Consider the following 27,757-nt stretch of genomic DNA (forward strand, 5'->3'; position numbering starts at 1 on the left):
TATACATCCCAATGAATAGTTCTGTAATTCTAATGGGTATACATCCCAATTAATAGTTCTGTAATTCTAATGGGTATATATCCCAATGAATAGTTCTGTAATTCTAATGGGTATATATCCCAATGAATAGTTCTGTAATTCTAATGGGTATATATCCCAATGAATAGTTCTGTAATTCTAATGGGTATATATCCCAATGAATAGTTCTGTAATTCTAATGGGTATATATCCCAATGAATAGTTCTGTAATTCTAATGGGTATATATACCAATGAATAGTTCTGTAATTCTAATGGGTATATATCCCAATGAATAGTTCTGTAATTCTAATGGGTATATATCCCAATGAATAGTTCTGTAATTCTAATGGGTATATATCCCAATGAATAGTTCTGTAATTCTAATGGGTATATATCCCAATGAATAGTTCTGTAATTCTAATGGGTATATATCCCAATGAATAACTCTGTAATTCTAATGGGTATATATCCCAATGAATAGTTCTGTAATTCTAATGGGTATATATCCCAATGAATAGTTCTGTAATTCTAATGGGTATATATCCCAATGAATAGTTCTGTAATTCTAATGGGTATATATCTCAATGAATAGTTCTGTAATTCTAATGGGTATATATCCCAATGAATAGTTCTGTAATTCTAATGGGTATATATCCCAATGAATAGTTCTGTAATTCTAATGGGTATATATCCCAATGAATAGTTCTGTAATTCTGATGGGTATATATCCCAATGAATAGTTCTGTAATTCTAATGGGTATATATCCCAATGAATAGTTCTGTAATTCTAATGGGTATATATCCCATTGAATAGTTCTGTAATTCTAATGGGTATATATCCCAATGAATAGTTCCGTAATTCTAATGGGTATATATCCCAATGAATAGTTCTGTAATTCTAATGGGTATATATCCCAATGAATAGTTCTGTATGACCTACCAGATCTGTGGGAGCTCACTGTGTCAAATGTGATACACTTGACTAAAGCATTCCTGACTGACGTAGGTACTGTCAGTACTGATAGCAAAACATAAAAGCATCTCACTATTATCAGTGGATTCCCTACACACAGCTGAGCATTGCATACATCTGATACATGCAATAGCAATGGATATTATCTGAAGCATCTGCAGTTGATTTATAAATTAAGAAGTGGTCCATTGTAATGAATGGTACAACAGTAAGTGAGAATGATGGCAATGCATTGATTACGTCCATGTGCACAGAAAGTACAGCAGTGCAAAGTTAAGTGTTAATGATCAAGAAAGCTGTCACTGTAATATTGTACACATACCAAACCATACATGGAGCACCCTCTATAAACACATTTCAAACCTCAGGATGTGCCACACAATCACTGTCACCCTGATATTGCCAGCCAAAATGTTATATTGTCATGAAATCCTGATATACATACACATGTGTTCATGCAAACTATCAAGTGTCAATACTGATGTGATGTACTGGTAAATCTGTGATGCAGTACAGTCACACTATAGCTGTACTAAGGCTGTAAATGCACTTCATACGTTTAAAGGCTCAAAGGTTCATAGAAGCATACTAGGCTATTGGCTCAAGAGCCCAAACAAGCCTAGACAGACTTAACACGAGTTTAACAATTTTCAATAGCTAGGTTAATGAAGTTCACAGAGGTATGAGCTTATGCTATGGTATGTAATACCAACTGCCTCTGTCCATGATGAACATGAGCACCACCCCAGGAGTAAATTTACAATTACACATCCATTGATCAAGGTTGCACTTGAAGAAAGTCAGGGAAGGGCTTTGCTTTAAATGAATATGAAGCTTGTTCCAGAGAAAGGGTAGTCTCTGAGGGGCATATCTATATCTCCAACCTGATTTATTTATATCAGAGGCTAGGTTAAGATCCTTGAAAAGAGTGATCCTCATGCGGTTAGTTTTATGAATGTATAACATTTCAAGCACAGCCTGATTAGATAATGCCCAGTAGGCCAGACAAGAGCCTTGTAGTAGTCCATAAGAGGCAGAATACAATGATAGGGCTTTCAAGCTTTCCACATAGAACTTGTTTTTTATAACCTGTACCTTTATGGTGAGAAAACAATGTGTTCACTCCAGGTGTTGCAGATGTCTGGTGATGTACATGCAAAAGGGTGCATTGTACTCAGTTAGTGGTGTGATGACAGCTAAATACAATGAAAATATAACATCCTTTGATCTGGATGACATGCTTTACTTATGAGATGTGCCACATGGATGACATGCCTTACTTATGAGTTGTGCCACAGAGAAGGGTTTTCTCACCACTGCGAGCACAGGGTAGTCAAAGTTCAGATTAATATCAACCTGAGTAATCACATCACTTACCACTTGGTCTACTTCTAGGGGCTGCTGTCTATATTGTAATTAGTTGGGGTATTTGCTTTACCAAAGGGATTAATTGTGATTTTTTTTATTTATGTTCTCACCATGGCTCTGGCAACAATCATTTGTGTGTTTTAATCCTTTCTCCAGTATATCGGTATTGATAGTGAATTCCATGATTGACCCAAATTTGCAGTTAACTGCAAACTTGCTCAGACAAAGACTGTCTGTGTTTGCATTGACTTCTGTGAAATAAATACCAGATAGGAAAGGGTCTAGTAAAGAAACCTGTGGTACAGCCCTGGTGACTGGCTTCTTGTTAGCAGTGTATTCACACACTTTGATAAAATGTATCCTGTTGGTGATCCATTTGGCTAACCACCTAGTGATGTAGGGGTTTATGTCCAGTTGAAATAGTTTATTTATAATACTTGATTGGGGGATTGTATCAAATGCCTTTGCCACGTCAATTTAGGTGAGATGCACAGTATTTCCTTCATCCATGGCCATGGTGACCTTCTCAAAGAACTCAAAAAGATTTAACAAACATGAGCTACCCTTAACAAATCCAAGCTGGGTTGCTTCCAGTGTTGAAAGATTACCTATGCCCTTCTTGGTAGGGTCCATGGTGATTACATCACTTGACTGATAGCTCACTAGACTGAAACTCATTTGAAGGAGCACACTTGACTGAAAGCTCACTTTACTGAAAGTTCACTTGACTGAAACTCATTTCATTGAAAGGTATATGCTCTCTTCCCCATTGTAGTGCAATCCTGGAATTAGTATATATAGTAAGGGGGGTGTGGGGGGCACAGCCCCCCACATTGGGGGGTGGGGGTGAAGACCCCCACCTATTTTATACATTTTAAACCATATACATGGATACTTACTACTATAATGAATAACTCTTTTTAGAACACAATATATACCCAAACTATGTCCTGTTAAATCTGTAGGGGGCATACCCCCCAATGTGGGGTGCTGTGCTCCCCATACACCCCTTACTATATATAATAACTCCAGGATTGCACTACAATGGGGAAAAAGGCATATACCTTTCAACAAAATGAGTTTCAGTCAAGTGAGCTTTCAGTGAAGTGAGCTTTCAGTCAAGTGTGCGCTGTGAAATGAATTACTGTCTAGTGAGCTTTCAATCAAGTGAAATAGACCCGATTATTTGCATGGCCTTATTGATGAGGCTTTCCAGGCTTATGTGTCTATAATTCCCTGGCTATGTTGATGGTTTCTCTTGTGCAGAGTGCTGACTGTTCCTGTCCACCATTCTGCCGGAACATAGCCTGTATGGAGGCTGTGGTTAAATTGTGATTCAAGTAAGTCTTCTACGCCATGTTTGAAGTTATTTCAATGGCAAACTTGGATGTTGTCAGGGCCCATTGATGCCATGATTTTAGCCTTAGAGAGGTTAAAAATTACCAGCTCTCTTGAGATAATATGTTGGGGAAATGAGGCAGTTATACTTTGCATGATGACCAATGGGGACAGGGATGTTGAAGTTTGATCCAAATCTGTCAGCTAGCAGGTTGTATATTTCCTGGGGATGAGTATGGATGGTGCCATCCACAACTAGCTCTGCACAAAGCTGTGTATTCCCCTTAAGATTTCAAATGTAGTTACAAAATGCTTTGTAAACAAAATGCCAGCTGAGAACATATTAAAAACTTACACCAAGCAGTTCACACCATGTTTAAATAAATTACTTGTTAAATTAGAGCCAAAGGAATTTTTTTAAACTAAATAAATATTTTAATGGAAATCAACACACTAAGTGCTTTCATTTTATACATTTAAAACTTCATCAGATAAATAAACCACTCTTTAAAAAGCAATCATCTGATCATGTGACAACCAAGCCCCCTGTCAGCTCAGATTTAAAAGGATAGCAGCCCAAGAAAACCACAAAGCGAACATGAAGCAAATAAATTAAATAAAATCGCATAACAAGGACATTGCTTAAACCAGTAATATAATTACCTTACCAGAGCTTTGAGCTTCAAAAGACAGCTAATAGAAGTTTGCTCATTTAGCCCAGGACAAACATTGGCATTAAAATAAAACTGCCAAAAATAATTATCTTTTCTCTAAGTGCAGCGCCCATTATATCAAATGCCTTGGCCAGGTCTAGGTAGGCAGTGTGAACACTTTTGCCCTCATCTATTGCTTCATGACTTGGACTTGTGATGTAGCTCAGAAGATATTTTATTGGAAAAATTTCTGCCAAATACATTGATGGTCATGCTGTAGTTTGTCTTTGAAATGTTTGGGCCAAACTTTTATTACATAAATAACTGTTGGCATTGCCTTCCCCATTTGTGTGATGTTAAGCACCGAGCAAATGCAGTCCCCTGCTTAAGTTAAAATCTGTAAAATGTATTTTGGTTTATTTTCCTTCATGCAGACTCAGAGGCAAGGCATGGCCGTCAGCACTCTGGACAGTACTGAATGTGGGAAATATACCTGCAGCCTAGCTTTTTCTGTGGCACAGTATGTAAGAGCAAGGAGCTCCTGGTCAAAGCACAAGAGTGCCATGGTTCAAATCCGGATTATTATTATTATTTTTTTTTTTACAAATGGTGTCTTGATGTCATTAGCTAAGTAAATGTGATCAGGACTGCAAATGTGACTATCATGTGTCTTCCCCAATTTTTATCAGCAATGCCTACCTCAATACAGATTTAGCTTTCTAGAAATAACAAGGGCTGGTACAGCTTTTGTAACGATTATTAGGACTCAGCAGATATTCTATTTGTGTAGGGCTAGATATCCTGAAAAGTGTGCACAGTATGATTCTTCACAGTAAGGACAGTTTCTGCATCACAAAGCATGAGCATCTCCTCTATCATCACCTGAACATGATATAAAGGGAATCCTGCAGCAGACTTTGAAACCTTGCACACTGCATGAGCACTGAGAGCCTATTTAGTTAAGGTAACATGTTGTCTTGTCTATTGGCAGAGTCATGTCAGCATGCAAAAACTGTGAGATAATCTGTGCATCCATCAGCCTAATAGATACACACACATAAAGAGGGGCAGGAGTGAAGGGGTGATTACAATGAGAGACAGATATAACACATAACAGTGATTGTTATAATGGAGCTTTCATGGACACATTTTTGGTCTGTTCTCATTATTAAGCTGCCATGTTGTGTAGTATGAAGTGACTGACATGGGGTAAAGAAGGGTTAGGAGAGGGACATCAGGCTTATGCAAGTAGAACAACGTTGGATAAATATGTGATAGCTGTGAGGATGGATGTCACATCAAACACTCTTTGTTGCCTGTTATTCAATATATGTCCATGAGAAGTCATAACTGCAGCAAATGTTAACATGTGGGTGATTAAACATATCATAGACATATCACATTAAGAAATTTTATGAGATGCATCTAGAATCAAACCCTTCATGCTATGGACAGAAAAAAAACTTCATTCAAATGATTTATGTTACATTCGGCCATCTAAAAACTGTCAGAGTAACTGCTTCAAAGCACTTCCTTTACCCTGCTTTAATTCTTTATTCCTATAACACAAAGAATTTAAGCAGTATTGCACAGATAACTGTACTAGTGTTGCCAATGTCAAAATTCACCACTGCTCGGCACTGGTGCGCTATGCTAAACTCCGTGCAAATGCAGAATACAAAAAGTGAAGGCTTTTTTATGGGCAATTTCTGGCCATGTGTGTGCTGTGGGATTCTATTTTTGACCAGATTAAAGATGTGAAAAGAAGGTTGTCAGGAAAGTGGTGAAATGGGGGGGGGTAAGCTGATGGAAGAACAAAGGAGAAGCAATAAATGAATTTGCAGGACAGAATTAGGAAAGAACCATAGATATCTACTTCTTCAACACTGTGATTTGAACATGTAGATAAAATTTGATGAAACTGAACTGTCACCTCAACACAGATGAATGATAATGCAATAATATTGTATAGTGAATTGTACTAAATCAAGTTTGTTGAGAAGACATACATGCAAAGTGGAGAGCTAGGACTTTTTTTTTTGGGGGGGGGGGGTTTCAAGAAGAGAGGAATGTTGGAGAAGGGACTTAGAATGTGAGGGTCAAGTAGGTAGTGTAGGTGAGGAAGCAGCTTCAGACAAACAGGAAAAACAAGACAGACACATGGATGGTGATGAACCCAAAATATTCAGGAACACTATGATTGAGGATAGGATGATGAAGCACATACCCATCAAGTGTGGTAATAGTAAAAATCTAGTCCTCACCCTCAGAAGTGCCATAATTGTCCCATTCCTCAGTTCCCTGTGAGACTGCTTGATATGAGAGTGAATTTTCTATTTTATTGAGCAACCTCTCCAGGTGATGGCTGTGGGAACCAAGGCTAGTTGAACTCCTGCACAATCCCTAGCACTTCCTGGTGGATGATGTAATCACCGCCTCCACCAATACTCTCGGATGGTACCAATGCGCCAGCAGTTACTCAGAGAGTGTGCCAAAGCATCAGCAGCCAAGGCAATGTTGTGGATGGTCCAGGTAGTGCAGGGGCTTCCAAAGCAGTACTGACAGGTTGTGTCCCAGAGATGTTGGCTGTTAGTGCAGCAACCAGTGGAGTGTTGACAGGCTGAGCCAAAATAATTTGCCTACATTCCTGTGCCGAAAAGCATTTTGTTTGTTGGCAGAAAGCTATGAAATCAGAACAATGTATTTTCATTAAAAAAGAGAGAGATAAAGGGGTGAGTGAGACAAAAAAGAAAAGAGATGATTAGAACAATTTTATATCACATTCATGCTTTATTACAGTAAATATACTTTTATTATTATATTACCTATAGAGCTTTCCCAGTCCAAAAATGATTGTGAATGGTTATAAGTAATCCTTGGAATAGGCAGATATTCCATATATGCTTTTAAAGATATTACAGACTAACTTATCAACATGGCATTAATGCCAGTATTGCTGAAATTAGAATTTAAAAATCATACATGTTGAAAGTGAATGTATAGGTTAATTGTAGGAACTGAACCCACCTAATATGAATACAGTATTAGACCTGGTTAATACCATCACCAACAGCTAAAGAAGAAAGCATGCATGCTTGCTATTATGATTATGATCTGCATGCTTAACGTGCTACTAATCTAGAGAATCCAAATGTATTTAATACAATCATGTTCATTTGTGCTGCATACATTTCTCTTGCCTCTCTGAGTCTCTCCAGTTTCTCAGCATGTGCCTCCCCATTTGCAGAGATTTCCTCTGCAGATGTAAAATAAAAGATGAGAGAAAAAGAGACCCCCCCCCCACCATTCCATATAATTTTGAGTTGCTTTATCTGTATACTTACACAACTGGGTGATGTCAGCAGTGCTAAACCCATCCAGCCACTGGTTATGATGTGCTTGCTTGTGTCATTTCAGGTCACTGTAATGGTGCCTGGATTGCTTCCTAGTGTGTGGTATGACAGTTGCCCTGGAGACAGCCTTTGCTAGGCTGTTGCAATCCTCAGCCTTATACAGAGACCTTTCATAGTCCCCCTGCAGCAGCCCCCTGCAGCAGCCTATGATACCTACAAAAGTATGTGTATGCTCAATCAACCTGCTGTACATAACCCTTGGTATGTAGTATTACTTTTATAATTACAGTTTTGTGAACATTTGCAGTAGGATGCACTAACTAAAAAGTGGAGTATGTTGGTGTGTTGGATTACAAACTTGGCTTATTGTGTTCTGACTATGAACTCATTGCACTTACACATGGCACCACATGAAAAGCTAGGCAGCAGATGTATTTACTATACTCAGTACTGTCCAGAGTGTGACAGCCATGTCTCACTGCTGAGCTTGTTTCTATAAAGGAAGATGATCAAAATATATTTTTTCACTTTTTTTCTTTAAGTAGGGAACCATGTTTCTGCATAAGTAGGCAATGCACAAAGGCAAAAAGCCATAGCTAACACATATTCCTTGTATAAATACTCATTATGACCCTTCCACAGTAAAAATAACTACTAGGGGACTCCAACCCCTCTTTACCTACATGCTTTTTTTTTAGCTCAATGTATTTGCACCTTGAGCTCTAGAGAAAGTCAGGGAACAATTGGAGTTTCAGCAGTCATTACTATCCATGTTCATGCTTGCCTCTCAATGCCGCTTAGCATGTTTGCACTTCATAAGTTAAATGACATTAAATTTTCAATTTTTAGCCAGTTAACCATGTTTGCACTAAGCCATACACTGTGAAAATGGCAAAGCCAAAAATAAATCCAGAAAAGATAAAGAAAAGTTAAAGAAATGATAAACAATTAGCTCTAGATTTGAACCATTAATCTTTTCAATTACAAAACGCATTTTTAGTGTGATATCTCTCTTCGCCACAGACACGGGTTTGCAACAGCAATCAAATCATGAACATGCAAGCAATTCACATTTCATATCCAGTATTAACAGTTCATACAGTTGGACATCCTCAATCAGTTGTACAAGTGTGGCTAATATATTTAGTGCAATGAGTGATCGCACAATTATTTATGAATATGTTTGCATAAATACAGCTCTGTCTTCCTTTTGTATTCTGGTCATTCTTCTCTTATCTCTGCTTTACTGTCAGGCATGAAGTCTCTAGGGCATTTTCTATCATCTTGCTTTCAAGGTGTGATAAGAATGCATAACAGTGAACAAAAAATTTATAAAAGGCAGGAGGCTTGTGCTATTATGGCCAAAAATTATACGTGGTGTTTTGCTTTATTTAAAAGCTCATTGAAACTAGTTCCACACTATGTAAGGGTATCCTCACTGACACACCACTGCAGGGAAAAATGTCTGAGTTTCTGTTGTGTTTTCCTTCTTTCACACTAATCATTAACAGTTGCAAGCCATTAGCACCTAATAATGGTAGACTATGTTTACATCTGATACATGAAGTCAAATGTTTGGTAATGAGCAATTCTAATGAGTTCACTCCTCATTTGCATCTTCACAGTCTTCAGAGGGCTGAATCTACACTGTAAAAAGGTAAGTAACAATGCAGCTAGAGAATTTAAAGGTGAGGAGATTTGTGTATTCGGACAAAACAGAAAATGATTTCTCTGCAGAGAAGCACTTATTTTGCTAAGGTATGCTTCTATTATTCAAATACATTTTAGATTTTGTAAACTTTTAGAAAATCATTTACATAGCAAGGAAAAATGAAGTTTGATCCATATGCACTTCTTGTCTATATTAGTTCACCGAAATGTTATTCCGGAGAACATCTATTCATCGACCCCTAATCAGTGAAAATCACATCAGCGATTTACTGAATTTACTAAGGGCAATGAAATAGTTGCCTGAAACATAATGGGCCAACTTGTAGCTGACTTGATCCCACCCTCCCTAACTATATATACCAACTCTGAGATCGCACTACAATGGAGAAAAAGGCAAAGTTCTATGGCTGTCCATTGTGCTTCGGGCAACTATTTTGTTGCCCTTAGTACATTCAGTGAATCACTGAAGTGATTTTCACTGATTATGGGTGGATAAATAGGTGTTCACCAGAATAACACTTCGGCTACCTAATATAGATCCCACTTCTTATACTTCACTGAAGGCATAAGCAGTTTTAGCAGGCATTTACATCTGTGAGATAGACAGGTTATACTTTCAACACAACTATGTTCTTACCATTTGCTTTTGCAATTTCAAATGGGATTGGAGAGAAATGTCATGTACATGTCACTTACACTGGTTTTATGCTTCTCAGATGGCTGAGGGCAACTTCCACAGGAGTGGTGGACACAGTGAAAGTTGATTGGCATTCATAATTTGACTTCTTTACTATTTAGCAATTATAATTGCCATCCAATAATCAATTATCTAACTTTACAGTCTTCACTATATGAATGTTGATAGAACAGATGCTTCTACAGACCCATACATTTTTTGGAGTGTGTTGGGGTGCAACCTACCATTCTATTGTCCTAAATGAGAAGTATGCTTCAAGTGCTTTTCTGCTTAAAAACTGCAAACAGCATGATCATTTTGTTGGAACATATATACATCACTTATATGGTATTCTTTGGTTTCTACAAACCTTTGCTTGTGTGTGTGTGTGGGGGGGGCACCTACAATTCAGTTGTCCTAAACAAGGAGTGTGTTTGAAGTGCTTTATGTTGACAAGGGGTACACATACTGATTATTTGGGCAAACAAATACATTACTTAAGTGATATTAATGTGATTTATCTTTCTCTGTTTTCTCTCACATGAGTATGACACCCAAGCCTGCAAATCCAAGAAAAATCCTTTTGGTGATGCTGAGAATGAAGTAATCATCGAGACTATGAAGCAGCATGTAATTAGAACCAGTTAGTCTCCTCTGTAAATACAGTTGATGGTCATGACTGCCATTATGATCAGGTGCAGTATCGGGTCACTGATATGATTTCTTCGGCATGGAGGAGGGTGGCAGCTGTTGCCCAAGAACAGCTGGCTACATGGGTGTTCTTGCCACCAGAACACCACTGACACCAAATGAGGAGTTCCTGTCCACTTTCAGAGATCTTGACAGCTCAGGGGAGCCTTTGCACCATGAGCTTGACATTGGTACTGATGTGACTGGGAGACCAAGAGTGTCCCAGGAGTAGATTCCAGGTAAGCTTACATATGGCTTGTAGACCAAAATATAATTTGACTGCTACTGCTTGTGATACATTTTATTATCTGTATCTGTTGATAAGTCATAGTCATACAAGAGATTTGTTCAGTAGACATGGATGGAGGTAGATGGCTCAGACAAGTTTCATTTAGCACTATTTCTTACAAGATATATAGGTGATTGTGTATTCATTGTTATTCCCATTGTGATAATTAATAGCTGTCCTTTCCTTGCTTCATTTCTTCCAGGACCATCTTCCCTGTAAAGTGTTGAGACATCTGCACATGGTAAACTATTTTTTTTTAGTTTTGTTCTTACTAAGCATTATTTATATATATATATATATTACCTGTATATGTGAGAAGGGTGTAATGAGTGTCTATATTTCTGTAGCACCTGTAACTGTACAACCAGTGTTACTTTTTGTTCAGATATTTTGGGCTAATATTAAGGGGAATAGTAATTTCAGCCCTGTCTTTTTCTTTATCATTACAACTGATCCTGACAGTGGTAGTGTAGGATTCCTACTACCTGATGTAGGAATATTGGTAGACGCTGATGATGATGGTGGCCAAACACAGGCACAGTCAAGGGGTGCAGAGGGTGAATCTGGCACTGAGGTTGTGACTCTCATATCCCCTGGATTTCCTTCTGACACAGTATGCCTTGGCAAACCCATTCCACTGAGCTCTCAGATAGTGGACAGGTTGAGGATGACACAGTTGATCAGGGTAGTGTTGTTACTGTGATTTCAGGGCCAGTTAGCTCTGGCTGTAGTCCACGTATGGGCATGGTGCCACAAAGGAGAGTTGGTTAGGGTGCTTGGAGGAGGCCTGTTGTCCACACTCCACCTGATCTTGTTGTGTCATTACATGGCACCCGACATATGTTTTGGGCCATCATGAGACACAGACACTTTTCAAGCCACTATATACTGGTTATTTAGACCCAGTTTCTCATAATATTTAAAATTTACTGACCAGTACTAATTCATGTAAAGTACCTGTTTTACAAAAAGATGATAAATTTAAAAAAGCTTAGAAGATGTGCCACACATGGATTGGTAGGCATGACTAATAAGCCTGAGATTAGAGAATCAGTGAATTAGCCTTGTATATGTACTCTAGGAAAGTGTCTTTCTAAGATGAATTTTGCTAAGGAAAATTGTCCCACCTTATTAGACCACTACAGTACAATTATTGTCTGAGTGAGAATGACAAAGTTAGCAGCAATCAGGTCAGGTGAGGCCTCCAGTTTACACAATAGAAGTGTCCTTAATGAAATTTTGAGATTATCATACTCTATGTTTAAACAGTTGAGGGGGGATTAGTGACCTAAGTAAGGAAAGATTTAAGATTTATAGCTACATCATTACCTGGCATAAACAGCACAAATAATGAAGCATTTGACAACAATAATAATAGATATGGTCATTACTTGATACGCTGTGGTACTAATGATTTATGGGAGAACTCTCTAAATCATATGAAGTATTACATGTTAGATATTGTAGAGATACTTGAAAATCAAACACTAAAAGTAACTTTTAGTGAAATAATATGATTCCCACAATGGAAAGATTATGCTTATATCTGGACTTTTTTGTTTATTGCATGACTGCATTCTATTTGCCATGCCTACAATATTAATATTTTTAATTATTGCTAAGTCTTTGATGAGCTACATTTGATTTTCAGATGGGCAGCTAATGTGTTATTAACTAAAAGCCACTTACTTTTTAAGAGGTAGAACAGAAAGTGCTGCTTTTTAGCAGTGACTCAGTGGGACAGTTGGCATCACAGCAGTTAAGGAATGGGAGTCTGAGTCTGTGTGTGTGTGTGTGTGTGTGTGTGTGTGTGTGTGTGTGTGTGTGTGTGTGTGTGTGTGCGTGTGTGTGTGCAATAGCACTGCATAGGTTGGTAGGTGGAGTGCTAGTGCAATTATTCATCTGTGGCAGGTGTCCAACAGCAGTAAAAAAGCCTGACATCTTAAGAAGAAGGTGCTTTTTGTAATGAAAATCACTCCAGATGTGAAAATGGTGATGCATTAAAATCATGCAGTGCTGTAGCAAAACCTGTTTATGAACATGCACCCAAGTAAGGACAGGAATAGCACCAATTTCCTGTAGTCATGTGCTAAACTGGTAGCATGACACAAACAACATTTTAAGTGGACACTACTACAGTCCTACAAAAGATATATTTGTACTACCTTATCCATTTCTATAAATATAAAAGCCAGACTCATGTGATTATGAAGAAGGCAATTATTTATGTAGATATTCTATTAGGTGATAGAGGTAAAGTATTGTTAAGAGTGTATTGTTGGTCCTAACTTCCTCGTTCGTACTGATGATAGCACATCCTGCATGGCATTACAGGCAGCTTGTGATCAATGTCCAGTAAATGCATTTCCTTTATTCCTTCCTTCCTTCCTTTCCTCTTAAACAAATGTTTCACAGGTATGCGAATCACTGTCCTGTAAGACCCAAGTGGCATAACCCCACCACACGTATACACCAACAAGTTAAGTCCAGGAATCCCACCACCAAAACACATATGTACACAGACAGACACACACACACACACACACACACACACACACACACACACACACACACACACACACACACACACACACGCACATACACACACACAAGCATACATGCACACATACACGCACACAAATACTTCCTTACTTCAAACAGTTTTCAATGTTTACTGAAAGAAATCTGTTCATTCTGTAAGCAGATTGAAAGCAACAGGTATTAAGAGCCTGATGTTGCTGCATATGGGACAATTACTAGAGACTTGCACTAGGAAAGCCACGGTGGTGCTGCGGTAGCATTGTTGCCTCACAGCAAGATGTTCTCCCATTCGATTCTCAGCTGGAGTGTCTTCTGTGTGGAGTCTGCATGTCCTCCCGGAGGTCGAGTGGTGCTCGAAAGACATGTGTAGAATGGGCATGCCTTCGTTGAAGGTTGGGCATCGAGCTGGCACCTCGGCACTTGTAAAAAAATCTACTGCTAATCATTAGCAGACAGGAGTTCTGCTGTGGCAACCCCTAACCAGGAAAAGCCAAAAGAAATACAACTAGAGACTTGCACTGAAAAAGATGACTACTAGACAAAGAAAATGAGTTGCAGCCTGCCAAAAGCAGTTGCAGAATACAGCAAAAAGCATTAGTAGTCTGGACCCTTCCACGTATTTCTTAATATTCTAAAGTTTAGAAATAAATGGGAAAATGAAGTTTCAGGAAAGGTTTAGAAGATACATGTATTAGATGTGATGTAGATACTGGCAGCTATTATTGTAGAAACCAAACATATGAGTATTATTCAACCCTGCTGAGTATATTCTCCTATAGAGTACTTTTTTTCCCCAGTAAGCTCATACCATGAACATAGCATGGTGGGAAATGCATATTTGCTTATATCTACAGACTTAATAAAAAGTATACACGAATTATAGAGCAAGGAAGAAAGCATTCTCAAAACTGGAAGAAGTAATTCTTGACCAGATATTGAAATCTGCCGCCCCACCCTGCAACTACTTTGCTTTCCTAACTGCTTCCCTAGTTTACTTTTTACTTGAAGTAGGCAAACAGCACTGGGCTATTAGTGATAAGGAAAAAGGTTAGGAGTATGAAGTCTAACGGTAACATACACATCCGGATTAGAAAATAAAAGTTTATTGTGTCATGTTGCAGGCCTCCTAGACTGACATTACTGCAAACTGTTATTAGTAACACTATAAGCCATGAAGTATTCAGTTAAATCTATAGCAAACATCATTAACTTACTCTACGCTATCTGTTGCTCTTGAAGAATAATGCAGGCCTGTACACCTGAAGGACATTATTCATTTTGTGCAAGAACTCAGATTTGTCTGCATCTCATCATAATTTTAAAAAGGTTTATTCTTATTGGAATCTGCCTAAAATATATTAGAATTCTGTACTATCTGGATAACAAGTTATACCATGTATGTGGAATGAAATGTGTGAAAAAGCTATTCAGATCAATATGCAACAGTGAATCCCTTGTGGGCTTCTACTGCTTAAACTCCTCCAGCCATCATTTTGTACACTGCTGTAAATGTGTGTGTCTTCGATGCTGTACAATAAATAGGATTTTCCATCTGGCAATGCCATGATTGGGCTGATACCTTACCTAGGAGCCCAGATGATAAACATTTAGCCTTACTGTAAAAATCAGCTATCAAACTCTTGTTTTGTACATTTGTCTCATAAGTGCCAAAACGCAAAAGAAACAAATATTCTTAGTCATTAAGAGCAATTTCCTGTAGCTTCATGTGAAAAATAATCGTTTGATAATGAGAACTGGTTCTCAGTAGGTGCTTGATAGGTAATGATGTCATCCATGGTCTCTGCAGCCCGTGTTGAAGCTCTAGTGTCAAAATAGAGCAGATTTCACTGAACTGCGCAAATAAATAAAATAAAAAAAGAAATAAAGATAATAAGCAACTGCATCTATATAGTACTACTGTCATAATGAAATCACCTAACTCACTGAATGACATGCAGGGAAAGGAATAATTATGCTTACATTGCCATAGTTTTTTATTCTGGAGTAACATGCAGCCACCCCCCCCCACACACACACACACATACACACACACACACACACACCGACAGTGTGTACTAATGAATACAAACACATATGCTATAGTATCAAAAAAAATGAAATGGCATATGCCAAAGTATGGGTGCACACATTTTAAAATGTCATCTCACTCTGATGAATAATAAGACGCAAAAAAAAAAAAAGCATGTGTAGAGAACATTTAAAACATCTTGCTGAAGCAGCATAGCTGTTTGCAAAACACATGGTCCCCTCTTAATCATTACTACTGAGAACATGTAAGAACAATGTTGTCTACATCCTACATAACAATATGCTGTGACTCGCTTTGTTTATGAGACATAATTATAGCATGTTGCAATGTTTGCATTCCTAATATACTGTCATTACTGACACTTTGGTCAGTATTCATAAATATTTGCTGTGCACTTGCACCACACAAATGCAGAAAGGATCACAGCATGCCATCGCTCATTAAGGAGGCATGAGTGAGGTAGGGAAATCTACAAGCAGTCTTTGCTGCTCATTTGTAAAATACAGACCATGTTTGCATTATCTCACTTGCAATTTGCATGGCTTTTGTGTTAGTCAGTAGAGGTGAGCAACATTCGCATCTCACACATTTCCATAGACAAAGGTGTGCACTCTGTAACACAGTGCTCACAATACCTATTGCACAAGAGTAGTGCAAACTACTTGCTTATAGTAGTCCTAGGTAATGCCGTGTGAAGTGAGGTACTAGAGAGCACTGGTGAATCAATATATAATATTTAACAAAGGGGCACACATTCACTCACCAAGACCAGTGACTTGCAGAGGTGGAAAAAAGGGTTGTAGGACAGTAGAAAAGGGGGTAGAGAGAAAGCAAAAGAAAACCTACAAGGAGAACAGATGTCATGGATTGCAAGATGGGAATAGTAAGGTAGGTATTTTCTGGGGAACAGAATCCCTTCTTATGTAAAGAGAGAAGGGATAAGGGGTATGAGATGTAAATGAAGAGAAAATATGCATGAAGAAAGTAGGTAATGTAGATTGCAGGTTAAAACAGTGCAGACTAGAAAAAGCAGGTGAATGCACATGAGATTGGGTGACAAGGAAGTGATGCATGTATCAAGAGAGGAGTAAAATGCTGATGGGAGTTTGAACTAGACACATCTTATAGGACCTAACAAAATAGGAAGTGGGTGGCACCAGGATGGTGTGTTGCCAAACTAAGCAAGATAGCAACTTATATGGCTCCATCATCATGTGATGTAACAGCATAGCCAGTGTCAGTGACCTGTTACCTCTCTAGTAGCCTAATAGGGAAAGCCTTCTGATCAAATGAAACTGTAATTAATTCCAGGAGGCTTCCTATGTTGCTGAATCTTTACTCCACAACTAATTCCACTTCAGAATCCACCATTTGCTGAAACTGTTGCAGATCCACAGCAGGTTCCACCACATGAAGCTCAGTAATAGCACATGTGCATGCCACTGTCTGTGATGGATCAGGAATTCCTCTTTGAAACGGGCTTTTTCACTCCTCTCTAGTGTCTCACACCCAGCACCACCACTGGATACAGAATTAAGTCTGTCTGGCTATGGAAGACATGCTTGAGCTGCAGCTACCTCTTCCGGGTGACTTGAGGAGTAGAGTCACAAAAGCAAAGTGGCCATAAGTATGATGTAGTATGTAATTTAAATGAAATACAATACAAACATTTGCAAATCAAACCCACCATACCACGGCCATAGTTGGGCCTGCATTCTGCAACAGCTGACCCATTCAATGTGTTGCCCCCTTATGCTGTATATAAAGCTGCACATTAATACAATGTTACAGCTGAATGCATGCTTTCAACATGAGGAAATGTGTGAAAATATATATTTACAACACATTAGCACATTCCTGATGGGCTTGCATTGCAACTCTGCTTCCTACTTTCAGAGAATATTAGGCTGTACATGTTTCATTGCCTAATACAGATGCTTGCAACTGCTCTCTGAACCAATGAATGCCTGTGGCTTGAGATAATGCCTAACTCAGGTGGTGCCAGTCACCTAACCACACCCACTTTGCCTATTTAGATCTGCTTCATCTACATCCAAACACCATGGTTTTGGTTGACTTTAATTACCCATCCATTATCTGGGCAAATTACATGTGCTCAAACTCACTTGCCCAAAGGTTCCTCAACTTTGTTAACTCCAAAGCCATGGACCAGCTGGTTGACAGCCCCATAAAGGGTGCCAAAATCCTGGATCTGGTGCTTACCAATATGGGGGCCCACTGTAGCACCCCCACTGTGAGTTCTTCCCTGCTGAAATCTGACCACAAATCAGTCTCATTTGAAGTAACTATCACATCTGACACCCCCCCAGCAGCAACTAAACTAAAAAGCTAATTCCAAAGCAAATTATAACCATTTACAGGATGGTATAAATAGCTTCACTGCACCTTCCTCTCAGATGGAACTGGCAACTATGCCAAGTTCTACACCAATGGTTTATACAAACACCTGTAAAACTTAATTGACTTAGCCGTACCTGATAGGACCAAAACAAGCTCCTGAAGGAAGAGCAAATCTGCCTGGTGGACAACTGCCATTAACAGGCTTTATAATAAGAGGAAGAAATTGCTATCTTAGAGTAAGCGGGCATAAACCCTAAACTGGAAACACTCCCTCATCAGTTTAACAAGCGAATAAGACTTCTTGTTAAGTCCTCCAAAGCAAATTATGAACCCACATTTGCTTCCTCAACTAAAGACAACCATAAGGCATTCTTCAGTTACATCCGTAACGTAAAAGGAAAGGCCTAGATTTGTGCCAAACTGGTAGTTAATGGTACCACATATACTGAGCCTGTGGACATGGCTAGCCGATTGGCCGACAGGTTCTATGAAAATTTCACTCCCCTTTCCCTACCACATGTACCCCATGACATCCCTGCCACCTGTCTCCTAGTTTGTATTCTCTAAAGAGCAGGCCATTAATACCCTCTCTAAGGCCAGGAATACAGCATCTATGGGACCCCATAACATCCCAGGCTGTATCCTACATGAGCTCCAACAAGAACTACCAAGACCATTGGGTACTCTTTTCAATCATAGTCTAAGCACCGGCTTCATCCCAGCTGAATGGAAAATGGCCACTGTTATTCCCTTCACAAGGGTGGTGTTTCCACTGACCCCAGGAACTATAGACCTATTTGACTAGCCCTATATGCAAGATCATGGAGCTAATCATCATGGATCTTATCAACAAAGATATAGGTAATCTCCAAACACTTTACACTACTCTGTTTAGATTTCTCAAAGGAAGATCACGCCTGTTAAACCTGATGGACTTCTGTGAGACAGTCACTTCATCAAGACAGCCCTGGATGAGGGGAAATCTGTGCATACACCCTACCTAGACTTATCCAAGGCATTTGACACTATCCCCCACTCAAGTGTCATTGACAAACTCACCCAGCTAGGTATCAAGCCTTATATTGTTAGATGGGTTGCTAACTGGCTCACTGATAGAGCCCATATAGTCAAAATAGGGGAATCCATCTCCAACAGCAGACCTGTAACCAGTAGTGTTCCACAGGGATCAGTCCTGGGACCTCTACGATTTGGAATCTATTTCTTCAAAGTACAAGCAAAAACAAAAGTTCTGTGGCTGATAAAGTTTGCTCATGACTGCAGACTAGGAGTGGTTATAGAATCTGCAAATGATGTCAATGTCCTACAAGATGGTCTTACACATGCACATGCAGCAATTGGAGAGACCACAAAGGTTCCTCACAAGGAAAATTCTAGGACTTCAATATCTGTCCTATGTGGATCATCTGAAATCCCTGACACTTTATTCTTTTTCATATAGACTATTCAGATGCAATTTCTGCCTTGCATACAAGGCAATCTCTGACCCTACTTTACTGGAAATTTTGCATTTCCGTAAGTCAAATGGTACACGGGTTACTCACTCTAAAGACCATAACCTAGTAGTGACATTAATAGAACCCATTTGAGGGACATATTTGTCTCCCAGAGGTTACCACACCTCTGGAACAGACTCCCACATCATGTCAAACAGAGCACCTCATTGGCCCTCTTCAAAAGCAATCTGGATGATTGGATGGGTAACCGTAAATTCACCCTGGGAGTTCCATCTGTGTCCATCTTGGACAGGGGCAATAGGTGCTTATCATGGAAATAAGGGTAGAACTTGGCTAGACTTGTAAGGGCCCTAGGGCCATTTGCCTAGTAACTTCCTATGATCCTATGAATGGTCTATAATTAACACCAAGTAGTCTGTTCTTTTATTTTCTGTGTACAAATAAATAAAAAATATCATGGTCTCTTTCATGCACCATGAGAGAGCTCTGTTAGTGTATGCAGCAGGCATAATGCCTCCAAATACCACAGTGATGCATGTAGACTGGAGTACTGTAAAATGGCATTTTTGCATGTATGATTGCATACACATGAGAATTATGAGTTGTGATGTGTGCAGCTCAGCTGTGCAATGCTTAGTCATGTAGTACTGTTCGGCACAAACATTATGACATTCTGGGCTTTGACATGTGCCTCATTAACAGATTGTGTAGTAATACCATAGTGCACACAACAGCTTGACCTTGATTCAAAAACAGTAATAATATAACTACATCATACAGAAAAGTGAAAGAAGCCATGGCATTTAGTTGCATATTGCCATTTTGGTCATCATTAACAGCCCCCCCAAGTTATTTTGAGTGAAATATACAGATTTGTCTGCCAGTGTGCATATTTTTCATCATGACAACTGTGTACACATTTCAGAGGGCTGATGATGTACTGTTCAAATTTGCAAGGTACATTTATATGATTTATTGTACTTCTTGGTGGTAAGTTCTTACCATATTCTTTACAGATGTCCTGTGTTCTAAATGACCATGTACAAAGAAACCAATAGCTGTCAGAGCTACAACAAGCAAGAGATGCGAAGAACAATCTGTTGCCACATGTAACACTTTTCTTGTTAAAGCCACTAATACCTAAGTTGGTATGACTCTCCCCCAGATTTACTATTCTTCTGTGCAGGACTAGCTTAGTCCTGCACAGAGGTGGCCATCTAGGAGCAGGATGTCAGCGCACCGTGCACAGTAATGAGGCGCTGCCTGAGCTCCTAATCTTACACAGAGCATGTAAGAGTGCAGGGGGCATGTCTGAGTGCAGAGCTTTCAGAATATACATGCTCCTGTAATGGAGAATAGCAGAAAGGGGTAAGAAATGAGCGAGACAGCTCATAGGTGTCTGCATATCCCCAGCAACACCACCCCCTTGTGTACAACAGCAAGTAATCACCAATAAAATGAACAAACACTTTATTTTTTTATTTTAAAGTCTGATTAAAGCTAACAGTAGGTGCACAAGTGTGCCCATCACTTAACTATGGTTAATGCAGCATAAATGGCTGAAGATAACAAGGAAGATATATGCAAATGAAGCAGCATAGCAATAGCGTAGCGGGCAGAGCATTTGCCTTACAAGCAGGCATTCTCGGTTCGAGTCCCATTGTAGCATATTCCATTTTCCATGGCAAAGCACACTATGACTAATATTTATGTTGCATAACCTACTAAATAACATATATTTATGAACTGAAGTACTGCAGTAAATGCACATGTGAGGTGTCAGTGTCATAATGAATAAAGCACTAGTAAGCAGGTTTAAGCACCAATAAGCAGTAGTAAGCATATTTAAGCACTAGTAAGCGAGTTTAAGCCCATTTGCGCAGGGGTAAGCAATGCACACACAGGTTAAACAATTTTCAAGCTAACTGTAAGCATATGTAACTAGCATTGCTTACCCTCACGCAAACCTGCGCAAACCAGCTTACAACTTCTCAAAAGTGCCGTAATCACTCTGTATCCAATGACCCTTGTTCTGCCCAGCAACAAAATATACATCCATGCAGGTCTCGAACACAGGACCCTATACACCATAGTCACAGATGATAACCACCAAGCCAACACAGAAGTAGAGAAAAAATGAGGTATCAGCAAACAAGTCTTCACCATAGTAAAACCAAATTGAACCTGTGAAAGGAATCAATATACAAACATATGTGCCTTAACCAAAAACAGAACATAAATATGTGAACTGGAGTACAGCAGTAAGGCCAGAAGTCAGGTGTAATTATAATAGAGTGTTGAAGTCCCCAGTAAAACACAAGGACCCCATACAGTGTATCTACACATGACTCATGGATACCAGGCATACATATAAGGTGCAATGAATAATAACTCAATGCCAAAAAGGAATTATAATGCATAGTCTAATGTAAGCAACACTAAGCATTGCACAGGCCAGCTTAGGAGGTGTAAGCAATGTGTAAGCCAGCTAACTCAATGTGCCCAGTGTTATACCCCTTTAAACAATGCCAACCCTACGTAAGCAGGTTTGCCCATAGCCTAGCCTTTTCAAAACTGGTCAGTCATGGAAAAGTGTGGGTAATTAGCACTACTTAAACCCAAGAGGTGGGAATACATCTCATAACTGGTTGTAGCTTCCTCTTGCAGGCACAATGGCAGTAAGGGGAGAAGGTGTGCACTTTTGGGTGCAGCACTGGTGCATCCAGGAGTCCAAAGTCATGGCAGGACTCCTTGTCAAAGACCATGATCAGAGACTGCTGCAGGGCCAGTACCAGGGCTCCCAATATAAAATGGAGGCCTGGGACCGTCTCGCCCATGAACTCACCAGTGCCACTGGCATACCCCAAACTGGTAAGCAGGTCAGGCATCACTATGATGAACTGAAGCGGTGTAAGGGGGACTTCTTGGAGGAGTGGATCCAAGTGGCTAGAGCAGCAGGGGATGTTCCAGTTGTGTGTAAGTATCACCCCACTTTGTGTGTAATAATTGTCAGCTTGGGTATATCATGCATAGGTATGGCTAAATATTCCTCTTATGTCCCCCACAGCTGCAATGGAGGGGGCTGCGAACCAGGAGGCCCACGTCAGTCACCTGGCAAGGTTGCAATGTGAGGCAGGTCAGTAATACTCATGCAATTACTGGCACAGGAAATAAAACTAAAAGTAGTAGTAAATTAATTGCCTGTATAAAATCTGTATTGTTCAAGACAAGTACTGCATACACTAGAGAATATGGCAGGAAGAGTCTCATATCATTTGTATGCCAATAAAAGTGCAATAGACTGACAATAAAGGTCTAACTGCTGGACTGCATATGTATACCCTGGTATCATATGGTAATGTAGATTTGCAATCATGTAATAGTACTGTTGTATTAAGCACTGTTACCCACACCATGCACCATAAATTGAATGTGTAGGAATGCCTGTATATGACAGGTGCATGCATGTGTTCTGTTTGCTATGCAACTGTTCCATATCTAGTGTCTGGGTTAATGGGAATATCTCTGCATGCTGTTATACCTAACCCTGGAATTTGTTGACTATTTCTAACCCACATATGATGATGAAATCTAAACAGTATAGCACGTTTGGAAAGGCTGGTCTCAGCGGACCCACCGGTCCCACCTCAAATGGCCGTGGCACCAGGCACCAGCATGTCTGGTGCCCAACCTGAGACCACACTGTCCGTTGGTCCTGCACCACCTTTGGGTTGAACTGCCTCAGAGGATGGGGTTCGCCCCCCCTGGGAGTGGCTGCAAACAGGAACCTGTCACCCGTCTCCAGGTCGGGGTCATGGTGCGTAGAGAGCTCAACCAGTAGCTTGGTGATCTTCTACGCCAGCTTGAGGTCCATGTTTCACAACTAGAGTGTCAGTCTGGCTCTGCGACTCAGCCCCCAGCACAGCCACCATTGGGGCTGTGAAGGTGCAGTGGTGACTGCCCATGGGTGGGGACCTCAGTCCCACTGTTTCTACTAGTGAGCTCATGGGCTTTCGATTTCCCAACACCCCTCCCCATCAAGGTGTTTACCCCCCACATGTGTCATATACCACTGCGTATGCATCTTGTTTGTCTTGTCTGTTAATCTACCCAACCTGCCTCCCCAAATATACCTACTACCCCACCCCAACATCCCACTCTCACCTGAAATAAAAAAGGGCAATCTGTTCCCAAAAAAATATCTCGCCCACACATAGCTGTCCATTTCACACACATGTCCACTGGACACATGTACGCTGGTCTAATTGGCATCACAACTTATTATTGTTGTCCTCACACCTCTTTCAGGGGTATGAGCATTCACATCTACCTCCAAATTCAGTGTATATGCACAACAGTTGCTGTAGTAGAAATGGGCAGCTATGGACCTTCCCCAGACCCTTCTTGCACATCCCTAGCTATTTCCCCTACTGTCATACTCTCTTTGTGCCCCTTTTTCACCACCTTCCTATCAACCCTTTTTTCTTTTCTTTTAAAGAAATTACCGGTGGGGTAAGTGGGAGTAAGCACTTTTAAGTAGTAGTAAGTGGGTTTCAGCTTGTTTGCGCAGGGGTAAGTAATGCCTACACTGGTTAAGTAATTTAGAAGCTAACTGAGTATAAGAAACTGTAACTGGAAGTTAGCAGTGCTTACCTCCATGCAAACCCACTTACAACTGCTCAAAAGTGCCTTAATCACTCTGTATCCAACAGCCCTTGTTCTGTCCAGCAACAAAGTGAACAGCCTTTGCAAGGCTTGAACCCAAGAACTCTGCACACCACAGCCAAAGAGATTTACCACTAAGCCATGTCCGATATACATAGCCCTGATGTTTTCACAAACATATCATCCAGCCAAGTCATTCAACAGTACAGGAAATGTATTTCAACATGTAGATGTATGTGTGTGTGTGTGTGTGTGTGTGTGTGTGTGTGTGTGTGTGTGTGTGTGTGTGTGTGTGTATATATTAATATCTAAATATATAAATCGTTTGGATATATGTAGATATAGATATAAATATATAGAAATATATACAGTATATATATATATATATATATATATATATATATATATATATATATATATATATATATAAATATATGCATACAAATGCCTACTTCTAGATATATATGTCTACATCTATATGTCAAGTTATATGCATGTAAGCAAATATATACATCTATGTAGGTATATACGGACATAGTTATATTTATGTAAGCAGATATATGTATCTATATAGGTATATACGGACATACATCTGTAAATAACAATGGTTAAATAACAGAAGCATATATGTCCACATGCACCGGTAATGGCATTGAGAGGCCCCAAGCAATATACGTCTTGTATGAATAGTTATATCCCCAGCCAAATATGTCCGCCCTGCAATACAATGCCAAATGTTGCAGATCCCATAACCAGGACCTGACATGACATGGACATACAGTTACCACCTTACCAACTGGAGACTGTATGAGCCACCCATACAAATGACAATCATTGTTTGCAACATATACCCACAGAGAAATCAAAGGATATAACACCACACACAGGTTTGCATAAATGGGAAAGCTTTATTTGTGTACTATTACAGTTGTATATGCCATGTAATATAGCTGTTTAGGCACGGACATCCACATAGACTGAGTAATGCAACTGTGAAACAGTTATACTAATACAGTAGTCTGGAAAAGTTAACAAATGTTGCTGTCCATGCCAAAGCCATAAAGTAGCACAATAGTAAAGACAGACTGGGCCACAGGATATCAATCAACTGTAAGTAATGCAGATGTATAGTTCAGCAGCCTCTATCTACACCCTGTAGATAATCCCTAGGGGGTAAAGACCTCAGTTGATACAATGTGATGTAACTGTTACATAACAAGGCATAACTGACACCATCACAGGCACACTGACAAACAGAACAGTCTGTATGGCAGGTGGCAGTAGGCCTGCATTTAACCAAGGTGGATTGTATGGTAATGTACATCCATATACCTTAAGGCAGCTCACCCCTGATGGTCTTCAGGACTTTGGGCTTTCAGGATTCTGTAGCGCTCCCATATACATATATGCATATATAGATATATGTATATATAGATACATGTATATGTATATATAGATATATGTAGATACAGCTATATATGTATGCACATCCTATGTGTACAAATATGCCTAGTTATGTTGGTATATATGTAGATAACAATAACTATATGTGCATACATATCTATTCTGATATACCTATGACTGTCAATATATATGTAGATATCCATACATATATGTGCATATGTATCTCTATCTGTATATGTGTAAACATATATTGCTCAGTATATGTATACATCTGGGTGTTTATTTGTATAGCTATGTACATATACATATCCATCTATGTATGTCGATATGTATATGTGTATGTCTATATAGATAGCTTGATAATCATATGTACATATATCCTCACCATATGTCCTGAACATGGAATGTAGCCCTACCTCTGACCCTATAGTCCCAACTTTGTACTGCAAGGGGATGTCAGGTATGTATAGCAGGTATATTTGTAGACTATTGCTACTGTAATAGTGAGTGTCTTCAAAGACATGGTGTGTGTGGGAGGTCACATCTGCTTTTAACATGTGCGCCATTGGCTACTGACAGACATCCAAAGGACATCATAGTACAGTACCACTGCTAGCACGTAATGCTCCTGTGGACTACAGCAGGGATAATGGCCAATATATGTGGACAGTCTGACACACTCTGGCACAGTCCAGAGGTATACACATAACATCTTAGTGCAAGACATGTGGACCAATCCTGACAATGTGGAAGTTAGCCATGTAGATGGGTATAACACGTAACTGCTGGTATACATGTGCCCTCCATAGGTTATGCATTCACATATCCCTGCCTGTCCTGCCACATACTAACCACTGGTACAGAGGTGCCATGGCCACATACTACCCACTAGATATCGACATACATCTGTACAGCATCCCACTGCTCTGTCTGACATACATGACTGTTATGGTGGCCCAGCAGCAGTATATCTGGCAATCTGGACATTACATCTCACTGGGTAAGTACACTAAGCTGCTAGGCATGTAACAAAGCACTGTGCAGGCTACAGGCAGACCGGCTCAACACTGGCCTACATTTCCTATGGGGGAATGCACATGTACCTGTATATATAGCAGGCGCTACAGGCATGCCAAAGCACAGAGTAACATACACTTGTGTGAAAGTGCATAACCACAACCAATGTGAACACAGCCACAGCCACATATGGTATTCTAGCGTATTATTACAGTATATAGACTATCTGTTCAACACCAACCTCATATGTGCCACTCACACACTAACTCTACATATACTGGGCCACTACACAGTGTGCCCTGATGTCTGTCTCTGGTATGGGACATGTACATGTATGGCCCTACAAACATGTCAGCTAATAGGGTAACATACAGTGGAGCAGCATGTAAAATCAGATAGAACAGGACAAAGAACAATGACATCTACCACAGTCTGTACACAGGCCAAGGTACATATTAACAATACACACACTGCTGACAATCACCATAAGTACACAGACCTCAGTACTGTACACACAACCACAGAATGTCCAGGTCATATCATCAAATATAACCCCTACTATACATAACATGTGTAGCAGTCTGATATTTCACTGGCTTGTTATCAGATATGATGTCACTAATTATGGTGCACAGCACATATGCACCCCTTACTGCATGACATATGTACAAAGGTTGACAGGGTTGTGTCTGGAGGCACATACACAGTGACAATATTGACATGTTGCTGTGATAACCTCATACATTTACTGTTGTAACTGGGTTTGTTGCAGCATATGTCCTATGAGGGATATGAAGTCAGTAACTCTCATGGCTGTTACCATCTACAGACTGCAGTCCTCACACTACCTTTTGCGGTTCACAGATAGGTGTTCTGTGGGTAACACCTGAAACAAAAGGCACCACACACTGGCCAGTCTGCAGATGACCCTACAGATGGGTGTTCCCTCATAAACATAGCACTGACATGGCAGATATGGAAACATGCAGGACAGCCATATCCACACACACCCTGTTAAACCAACATTACTCCAAATGCAGTATAGTAGCACTTACAGTCTGTAGTCAGGTCAGGCACATACCCGTCCTGTGTGTTGACCTGTTTCCACAGTGTATGTTGTTAGAGGTAAATCCCCAATCCATCTGATATGCTGTTTGCCAAAAAACAGATCAAGTTCCTGCTCACAGTGAATGAAAGGCCCAACACCAACATGA

Source organism: Protopterus annectens, chromosome 3.part1 (genome assembly GCF_019279795.1).
Source record: "Protopterus annectens isolate FY-2018-M chromosome 3.part1, PAN1.0, whole genome shotgun sequence".
NCBI lineage: Eukaryota > Metazoa > Chordata > Ceratodontiformes > Protopteridae > Protopterus > Protopterus annectens.